Genomic DNA, 11,888 nt, shown 5'->3' on the forward strand with positions numbered 1-11,888 from the left:
ATGTTCCATATTTGTTATTATACGGGATATATATATATATATATATTCACCAGTTTGAGGAAAGCATGTTAGGATGTTAGGATTTTAAAATGGGCGCCAACCTACAATCAAATTAAACTTATTAAACCCTATAATGGTTTCCTCACCCCGTAGGTAGGGATTTGGAGAGAAAAGAAAATGCTCAAACAAAATCACAAGTATATTTCTCACAAATTATCACCCTGGGGTGTACTGGGATGTTCTGCGGAGTTCATGGGTGTCTACAGATGATCCGATGTGTGCCGGAATCAGGGTTTACGAATCTGATGTCACAGTGGTTGACCTAAATCTACCAGGCTACCATAAAGATTATTTACTTGCAGTTCAAAGTTCACTTATAATAGACCAACGATGGATGGCAACTTCTTTTAAATCTTCATTAAATCTCGTATTAGTTTACTCAACATCTTACTCATCTTCGCTAAAGACTCGAAACTTTTTACTTATTATAATTTCAATTATAAATCTTTAATTTGTAAACTTTATACAAATCTTTAATCAAAAATTTGTAATCTTTACAGATATGTCTTTGTACTCTTTATAAATCTTTACAATCTTCTGCAAGTTCACAAGCAGATAGTAGTACATTACAGAATATAGTTTATTAAATAATGTTCTATAACTAATTGTAGGGTGTAACACAGATTTACGTAATGTATCAACAATACAGCAGTATACAGGTGGAAACAAAACTAACTAGGTGTAATAACAAAGCTGAATTTTATCATGATCTCAGAAGCTGTTAATTGTTGCCTTTGTTTTATTCTTGTACAAACTTTTACACAGTAAAATTGACTGCCCTGAGTTATTATCCTACGTAAATATTTTAGTTCCTAGAATTTCGTCAAGATATCATGACACTTTTTTTGCAAAAGAGCTAAAACGAATTTATTATTAAAAGCGCCAATTAATATGATGTGTAGCAATGCCAATACGGTCTCTGATATGCGTGATATATTCTGTTTTAGTATTTCTCAATTGAAAGCTGTATGTCTTACGATTTTATAATGTAGTGCTTATACAGGGTCGGAAAATCCCCATGGTTCATCGGCCGTTACGTGAGAGCGATAAAGAAAGTCGTAGAAATCCGTGCGATAGAGAAAGATGGCTATAATGAAGGCGTCTAATAGTCACCGCCCTTTTCGCCCTTCCACAAATAAGATCCACTTCTTATTTGTGGAAGGGCGAAATTGGGACTTTCCGACCCTGTATATGTACATACATATTATTTAATTTAATTTTATAAAATTTTAAGTCTTAAGGTTTATTGATTTTTTTTGTTTTTTTTGGCTGTTTTTATTATTCTGTATCTACATTTTATATGTACTTAATATTTACTGATTTTTTCTATCGTTTTTATTATTTTGTATTTGAAAATAATGTTTTATCTGTACAAATTATCACGACATTTTGTTTTTTTACAATTGCTCTGTAAATGGATAACGCGTTTTTAATAAATAAACAGCTTTTTAACTAGACAAGTGAATGAATTAGATATTTTTTTACGTTTTAAATATTAACATTATTTATTTGTTGATAAAACAAATGTATAAGGATAATCATTGTTTTAGGGTCACTAATATTAATGATTCGTTTGAATTATGGGTGCTTCGAGTTCATCCAAAGAAAAACGCAACGTGTAACAATATAACTTTATTGAACGCTTCTTTACAGGACAGCACGACCGATCGGGAGCAAGACTTAACCCATACTAATAATATCGTTTATTTGCCTGATCTAAGATAAATTTGCCCTCTCGGTGGTGTACCTACTTCTAACCCTGGTAAAACCCCACATCTGTCTAATAAACAAGTTAGGTACCTAAAGCTCAATGATTTATGATGCACTTATTCCTAATCCTATTTACTCTAAATACAGCTTAATATAATGTGATATTAATTATAAAAACAAATTTATTTGTTAACTAAATATAAAAATGTAATTGTAACATGCCGCCACAGAATGAACAATGACAAACCATTTTGCGTCTATTCTCGCTATAATGCTATTGCCGATTGGTAACCCGATGTGCACCACGAGGAGGTTATCAAGTCGAATTTTGCACATCATTTTGCTCTGAAAAGGACAGTTTGTGTGTATGTGCGTGCCTGTGTGTGTGTGTGTATTTTCAATAAACACACAGGGTGCACATCGGGTAATTGTCGTTATTCTTCATTTGTGACAGTATTTCACAGATTTCTTTTAAATATATGTCAAACAAGTTACATTTAGATATCTCAAAAAAAATTGTATTTGAGAGTGAATTCATTTTTCACTGTCTTTGACCATTTTGCAGGCATTTGGAGCTTCGTTGACATAAAGACTTTTGATCATTGATAAAAATGGACAACATATCAATTTTTCAGGAAATTTCACCGAAAAACTTATTTCCGTTAGGTGGTGTGCGCGGTCCTTTGAATAATTTCTTTTTCCCCTTTAATATAACGGCAACTGACCTACGCTCCGGCCTGCATCGCGCTACGCCAAGCCGACGCGCGCACGCTACCGAAGACCGATCTATCTGTCTGCAACTGCCAGAAATGCAGATGCATATAATTCGTCTTTCAAAAAAAATAGTGCACCGGAAAGAATGAGGAAAGGTGCCATTAACAGCGAGGGCGATAGCTCCTTCGCCCCCTCGGACGGATGCTAAATGTGACCCGGTAAACGATTGGGGGTTTATCGATGATGTGGCCGACCCCCGCCGCCACCGCCGCTATCGGTAATGGTTCGCCAGATTTTACATCTCAATAGCTGATACTTTGGGGTTGTTTGGACGGGGTACTTAACATTTTTTCAATACAAAGGCCATCAATTACTCATTTTTGTTAATGGCTTGCGATATCGTTGTTGAAAACGGCCCTTTCATATTCCATTTTTTTTATATTGATGTTCCATATTTGTTATTATACGGGGTGTCATTAAAAAAAATCTTTAAATATATTTTTACTTATTCAGGAATGAAATCGCATTCAAAATAAAACTAATAATAAGTGAAAAATTGGATTGAATCGTGAGTTGGATGGAGTAATAAGAAGTAAAACATTGGAATTATAAGAAAGCTTCCGCTAAAGAAAAATTTTATTTGAGAGAGATAAAATTTATTAGAGCCAATTAAACCATTTACTTGATTGAACATACAAAATATTTAGTTCTAAAAAATAATTTAAACAGTTAAAATGAATCTTAATATTTACCGTGAATATTTAAATATTTATTTTTTAGTATTTGTCATTCTTACCTTTAATTATTATTGGAAAAGATTTCTACCAAAAAGGAAAGATGTACGTATAAATACAGAGTGGGCCATTATTGTGAGAGAGTAAAATAACTCCCTTGTTGAGCTGAAAGTTAATACAACTTCTTCGAGGTCATGTTTTTTTTCCAAAATTCGAAAAATTTTCTACATAACTTGGCAACACCACACTAAAATGATAAACTGTTTATGTTGCCAAATAAAGAATATTTTCGGAAATCCATATGTTTAAAAATATACAGGGTGTTCCATTTAAAAAATGTAATACATGGCCCTAATATGTGTCAAATTAATTTAGTAGTTTAGGTTTCCTGATTCTGTATAACTTTTATATAAACTTTTTTTCTGTATTATGAGTAACAGGGGAGTTATTTTAATTTCTCACACTATTGGCCCACCCTGTATATACTTACAACTTTTAATGAAAAGTTTCCCAAGCAAGCACAAAAATTAGCAAAAAAATGAACGAATTATAGAAGTGCTCCTAATTAAACAGTATTTTTAAGTAGATTTACTGAAGTCGACGTATTACTGATGTCACTAATATGATATACATATTATTTAATAACTTTAAATATTCTTTTGTGTTAGTTCTGTTGTTTTTATTATATATGATATATTGCTTAACTGGCATCAGCAGTGTATTTTTATAGATTTTGTTACACAGTTTAGATACAAAATTAATGCAGAATTATGCACTTATTACTGGTGGAGTTTTGTTAGATTTCTAGGTATTTTTGACTGTTATCACCTATTTGCAAAAGTATGCCTTTAAATTAATTAATTAATTAATTAATTAATTAATTAATACTGCTCCGTTAACTGTTCGCTTTTGCGCATTAATCTTAGGAAATAATTGTATTTCTTGCAAATGTTCGGAATTACGTATCCGTTTCAGTCATATTAATATTAAATATTTTGTTTTTACCACTAACCATATTTGTACAAGTTTTGAAAAGGTACTAGCTTACTGTTTAAAAAAAACTGTATGTAATTAGTTATTCAATTCTGGATCTGGAAAACAAAAATTTTTAAAATTAAAGAAAAAAATTATTAGAGGTATACTAAATTTAATATCAGTGTATTATCCAATTTAATTCGCTTTTTTTAAAATAGAGCTTAAAAACTCTATTATGTGACATAATGTTTGAGTGTATTCTCAGTTATCAAAGTCTACTTTAAGTCTAATTTTAGCAAATGTCAAATTAGACAGAAATTAGTTAATATTTTTTTATATAAAAGATCGACTATACCACTGGATCTGCATCCCTCTCAATTTGATTTGTACCAAATTTCGTGAAAATGTATTGACTGCTAATTAGAAAATTGTTGTTATTAGTTTTTATCATTTCTGTTCTTAAAAGGAGTAAGCAATGAAATTATAAATAAATTAAACACATAAAATGATCACTAATTTGTTCTTTTTGATGTTCATTTTCAAATTAAACAAAACTTTTTAATTACAGTGAATAAACCATTTTATTATAATTACGAATAACAAATTACAAATAATGACATGCGAGATGAAAATATCCTCAAAAATTGTAGTCTCAATATAAAATTGTTGTTTTTTCTCATACCTATCTACCATTTGTTTATTTTATTTATGATTTCCTGCATTACTTACCCCGTTTAGATAAAACTGGTCCTCGTAATTTTTCCATACATAGAAAAACGTTCTGCATAACGACGCGACGCCTCCGCAGCGTTTTGCTGACATTCGCTGTAGATTGACAACATATTAATAAGTTCATTATTTTTATACACATGCCATTTTATAACTACTATAATTGCCCTGTATAATTTAAGAGTTATTCTTTATAAAAAATTGTTTACTACATGAAAATAAATATATTTTTTTAATTTCTTTTCAGTTACCTCTACAACGGCTACTGGACCCCACCTATTTTTCTGGTAAGTTTTATTTTCTAATGGATCATTTCACTGAATTTCAAATAAAAAATCAGAATTTAATAGAGCACGCAAAGAAAGGAAAAAATTTAAAAAGTCAGTAAATCGGAGAAGAGAAATTTAAAGCCGCTGGAGGTGATTGTTTATTGGGTTAAAAAAAAAAACATAAAAGTTTTCTATTTCTCCTAATGCAAAGTCGATGATAAATCATTGTCAACTTGTCCTATCACTGGTCATACTTAGACCTTAATTACAAGTAGAACATGTGACTGAGCGCTACATCTAGTAGACAGTGCTACTAACTGCCTAGGGACAACAAATAGGCCAAAAATGGCAGAGAGCGACCTGTATGAAGTTGTTAGTTTGCATATCCTTGATAAATTTTATACAGGGTGTAAATGATAAGTTTAGCCAAACTTTAATGGCGTATTCTACCAATGAAAAAAAATCGTATTCCACTGGTTTTTTAAATAATTTTAAATGTTTTTAAAATGTACAATAAATTTGTGGCAATAAAGTATATTGATTGCTATAACTGGTACAGTGAGATATTGTTTCTAACTTGCTTGGATTTTCTAAAACTCTCGTCAAAAGACTGCTATAAATTCACCTAAAATTATGTCTAAAAACGCCCCCCTTAAGAGAGATTGTATTTTTATTATGTGTAATGCCATTCTGCAATATGAAAATAATTCTGAAAAATTATTTCTGGAAAATTCCAAGAAATGTCAAAGAAGAAGTAGCATTCCATTCGATGGAAATAATTGCGATTGGGAGGACTATTTCAATGTTCAATTTCAGTAAAAGTGGTATATTGTAAATTATTAAATTATTTTAACATTTTTCATTTCGACGCTTAAAAAATTGGCGGTAAATTATTTAAAAAAGCTGCTTCGAAATCTTGCTCCATTTTAACAATTTTTAGTACAACTAAAGAAAAATGACAAATACACACAGTTGCTTTAGCTTTAGAATAAATCACCATAAAAATTAGGAACGATTTAATCCAACGCAAACTAACTGTCAAAGGGCAGAAAATTCACTGTTTCACGAAACAGTTGATGGCCGCTTTATGTTCGCTATTAAGACTACAATGCCAAAGCGAATAATAATAATAAAATTATTTAAATGAACTGCAAAACTGTAATAATAGAGTATGTCTGATATGATCATTTAGTTGTAATGATATTTAAAACACTGTTTTACTTGTCAAATATGATAACTAGGTTATTGTTTAAGGTTAAACGTATAAATAGAAGTAGATTAGATATTCGTTTGTTTTATATTATGTGTGAACTTTCGATAAAAACGAAAAACGAGAAATTGCAGTACGTTTTAAAATAAAATAACAATTGCCACATACAATAGCTAGTTAAATGTGACAACTATTCGGGAGTAAGGTTTTTTTTTCAAACAGCGATATGAATGGGTGACGATTATCAAAACGCTTTAAAACCCATATTCTCCATCAATCCTGAGCCGCGGGACATAGGCGTACGCATTATTTATTAAAAAGCAACAAATTAAATTGTCTGCAATACACCACCATAAATACCAACGGATAGGAATTAATTACGCAACATCCGCACGATAACAAGCAACAGTATACTAACGTGACATGAACATAAAAAGCATTCTGAGATAGCGGCTCACGCATATCTCGGTTGACCCGCTTGGTACGCCATTAAATTGCGGCTCTCTCTGACAGCCTTAGTTATTAGCTTCTCTTGTAACCTTGAACGTTTAGATTGTTAGAAATGGAAACTTTACTAAATAAAATTAAATAAAAAGTCCTCTCTGGAAACGCGAGTTTTTTAAATATTTTTCCTTATGAAGGTATTAAACTACTCTAAATAAATTCAAATATTTATAATCATTTGCATTTTAGTTTTAAAGAAAATTCAATTTTTGAACCAGTAGTGGCTTCTAAAATTATTAAGCATAAAAATAAATTCCTTTTACTTAAAAAAGGGCCCTCGTAGGAAATGTAGCAACTAAATTTGTTTTGATGCATCTGAAGATGTGTTAAAAGATATTTGAATCATTTTGAAAAAAATTAACAGGTAGTGTTGCGTGTTGAAATGACATCATTTCATCTCTAAAATGTGCTTTAACTTTCGTCCCCATCTTTTCCGGCCAAAATTTATTTGTAAGTTTGAAATTGCATTTACCCTCTGACTTTGAAGTGGTTATGCCTACGATACTGCACGTTCGATGACACTCCGACACCCCAATTCTAATATGGTCGTTAACACGCGTCTACTAAGTTGGAACAACCGTTAAAATTTATATTTACTTTATTAAATAGGTGGTCCCAAGTCTCAACCGTGTATAATTAAGACAATATGGTCCACAATTTCACTCTACAAAATAATTAGATAATTAGTATAAATAGTTTTGATTGTAGCATAAAACAAGGGGATCCATAGCTTCACCCTCAAATTTGATCATTGGCTTAATGGGATTAATCTTGCTGCTAGTGACACAAATATACTCCGAACCCAGTAAAAAAATTGCTTAATTCAATCTGCTCAAACAATGCAGAAGATGATCATTTTATTGCAAGTAAAAGGTGGACTTTAACCTATCTCGATGTAATTAAAATTACTTTTGTAGTGATTTCCCTACGTTTATCAGTAGAGTGTAACATATTTTGTTTTAGAGAAAATATGCCCTATTTTATCATTCTCCTTTGAATTATCCACATTTTTTCCACTTACACCTAGCCGTATTACTGTCTGTTTTTTTACACAATGCATGTAAGAATACAGTCGACGGCTTCATAGTAATACCCACTTAAGTTCATATTTCTGTCAAAATAATCGAAATTGTTCATTATCCACCACATACATGGGTTTATTACATTCCCTCTACATAAAAATAAGGTCATATAATAAAAACACCCAGTACGGCAGCTGTAACAGGTGATTTATGCCTTTCATTTTCAGTATTTCTTTTACACTGATAGAAACGCCAGCCTAACAAAGTTGCTTCACAAACACCATATTTTTTACTGCTGTTTTCTTTTGATGTGCCAATCCGTTAGTACACATTAATATACTTGAACCCAACGAACGGAAAGAATCTATGAAATGTCAAATCCTAGTTCATTTTCATCATGGATTACTCTTCTTTGATCTCATTCACAAAAATGCATTATTAACAAATCTAACATAATATGTAGTAGGTATCTGTATTATTTTTTATCTTATCCATTTGAAAAATTGAATTAAGGAAGGTATAATATGAATAAATAACTTGTACATAAAAAAATACAGAGAATTATTTGAAATTATTTATAAGCATCTTGTTAACGGGTGTAAAATATTTGTATGAGTGGACCAATGAAAAGAAAGACAGAAAAATGTTATTTCTAGAAAAATACAAAAAGGCTTTAGTGTTTTTTAGTTTTTTTTTCTATCAAGGTTGCTACCTTTTTGAAAATTTCAAAAGCGATATGGGATTGAATGATACTGTCGAAAAGGCCTTTGAAATATCTTAATGCATCTGTTTCGATTCTTTCTTCTCCGTTTCTTCTTGATTTTCTGTCAATTGGTTTGAAAACACGAGATGTAAAATGTCATTATTATTTAAAATAAAATTAATGTTATTTAAAAAACATCTGTTTGGGATAAAAAACAAAAAATATTTGGGTATTATTCAATTTACTTTGTTTTTGTTGGCCCACTCTGTATTTATTCCATATCGCCTTTCTAGTGTTAATATTTTTAATTTTATTCAAATGACTCGTACTGTTAATATTTCATATTGACGGACTTGCAAATTGGCCATTAATATTGCCCATATCCGCTTATATTAAAGTTTCTTTTCTTCTATAATGTTTTTTTTGCATGAAAGTAATTGATTTATTATATTATTACATTAGTAAGCAAATTTAGACAATTTCGAAAATATACAATCCATAAAATTTCTAAGTCAGTTGAACATGTATAAAAATGCCTAGCAATAAAATTTAATGAGCTTCATAGGCGTCCTAAAAAAGATTTCTGCTAAAGGTATATTTTAATTATTTATGTCCTCAAACAGCTTTATTATATTGACGTTGTAATACATATTAGTAAACAAAATATCCTTCTTATTTTTCCCTTTCGCACTAGTAATATGAATGATTAATAGAAGGTGCCTATAATAAATTAAAATTACCTGAATCACACCAAATTCCGCATTGCTGCACTGAACTGCTAGGCAATTTGTCAACCAATTGAGATCAAAAAGACTATACTGGAGGCTTTAGCTCAAGATGATATTTACCATCAGTTTTATTTTAAAAATGTGTACAGCTTATACAAGGCCTACCAGAAATAAGTTTCAAAATTAAGCGGCATTTATTTAATTAATCAAAAGCAACTTTGCCTAATAATATTTTTGGAAAAGGCACTGACTGAAGTAATCGAGTCGTTTGGTTGAGTTAATAATAAATAAAGGCACACAAAATAGGAATTAATTAATGCTTATGTTTAATATTTCCACTTTTCTTTCATTTTCATTAATCCATAAATAGCTCGTTCAATAGATACCAGACAAAAATGTCAGTTTTCGATAAAAAATTTATGAACAAAAATTGTTCGTTTTGATGAGTTGGAAACTTGTTTAAAACTGTAGCACTTATTTATGGGACTGTATTGTTTATTTAGAAAATATTCGCAACTTTAGAGAAATTATATAATTTCAAAGACTTTTCCTAAGCGTCTACACTCAGAATATAAGTATTCTTTAATTATATATAAGTATAGGTACCTAGTATGTACGATATTTGTCGAGATATAATTCCAAGAAAATAATAAGCCAATAAAGTTATGTTTTCGGAACACTGTAACAATTTACCGCGGCAGGGGCATGCCTTGAAATTTTTCGCCAATGTCTTTCTACCTCGGGGTGACGCAGGGGTCTTCTTGGAATTCTGTCTCAGCAAATATCGTACAGACTGTAGTGTTCTCAAATATATTTTTTTTATCTTAGATAAATGTATTTCATACCCATCAACTTAATGTAGTGTGTTGAGTTATTTTATGTCCAAAAACTGTAGTGCTCTGAGAATTTAAAGTAACTCCAATATTCTAATAAGTGATGACAGAAACAACTACTCTACGGGTTATAGCTCCGCCTAGCATTGAATTACACCAGCAATATCATTATGTACAGCTAGGATAATTCGTCGGACGAACACGTCAGGCGTATACCGTTTTCGGACTTATTAGTCCTCATCAACCGGTATATATCTGGTGTGTTCGGTCGACGAATTATCTTAGCTGTATTTAATGATAATGCTGTTGTAATTCAATGCTAGACGAGTCATATAGTACGTAGAGTAGTTGTTTCTGGCAAAACTTTGCTTTCATCCTCACATGAGAGACATTGGTCATGCTGTCAGGTCGCTTCCTATAATTTTTTTGGTATTGCGCAGTTATTTCTTCTAGTAAATTTTAATAAGCCTGGCTATTTTTGTAAAATACAAATTAATATTCCACTACATACATGTGAATTAAACGTTTCTATTTTTACTAATATTCACCATCAAAATTTACGTGATAAACGTTACGTGTACGGAGACCCTTACGGAAACGAATTCCTCCGGCCGCCCGTCCCGTGTTCGTACATGTCGCCGAGAAATCGACTTTCCCACGCCTTAACAATAATCCCATCCAGCAAAATAAACCAAAACCGTAACAATATCATGTTTTATTAAATTAAAAGCCACGAAATGTGGTGATGCGTGGGCCAATGAGCTGAATAATCGGTTTGCTCTTGACATAAATATGTCGCGTAGATATGCGAGTGTGTTCCACTCTCGTTTTCGTTTTTAACCGAACAGGTCAAATCTTCGGAAGTCCCTGCTAGCTAAGGTACAGCTTAATAGGAGCGTTATGTGATAATAAATCAATAACCAGTGATAACTAAAGGAAGTATTTGCACATTTCCTAAGGGAAATTTTAAATTTTATTGAACAGTAAATAGTTGATGACAATTGTTAAAAAGTACATACTTGGAAATGCTGTTTTTTGCTTTTGCAAATATTCAGAACAATACACTTTATTGTCCTCAATCAGAAAAAAATATTATTCAAAAACGGATTTCGATTCCAAAGCTTGGAATTAGCTGAAGTGAAACTATTTTATTATGACTGAAACTAGAGAACCACGTTATAGTCTTTCCGAGGTTAGTTGAACATGTATAAAAACGCCTAGCAATAAAATTTAATGAGTTTCATGGGCGTCTCGAAAAAAGTTTTCTGCTAAAGGTAATAAATAAAAATAAAAATTTGTATATGGGTAGAAAATTTCTGTTATATGTCCATTTCGCCAACAACATATTTTAATTATTTTCCAGCCGAATTACGTGTCTCGTCATATCATCGATATTTTTAAATTTTTGTTTTCGCTTCTTCTTTACGCAATGATCTATAACACTTTGTTTAATAACACGAAAAATGTGTGGACTGAAACTTTAGTTAATATGTGAATTCTATTTATAATTATCTGGTTTTTCATTGTCTTCCTTTTTTAAACAATCGTAAATATTTAAAATGAGACGCTGACATTGAACATGTAAATCTTCATTTTTTAATTCTAAATCTGTTTCATCAACAACCGGTTCTACTAATTCAATATTGGCTGGCAGTATTTCGTTTTGTCCCGTTTCAAAAGGTCTCCAAAATGCCGTG

Source organism: Anoplophora glabripennis, unplaced genomic scaffold (genome assembly GCF_000390285.2).
Source record: "Anoplophora glabripennis isolate ALB-LARVAE unplaced genomic scaffold, Agla_2.0 scaffold306, whole genome shotgun sequence".
Classification (NCBI taxonomy): domain Eukaryota; kingdom Metazoa; phylum Arthropoda; class Insecta; order Coleoptera; family Cerambycidae; genus Anoplophora; species Anoplophora glabripennis.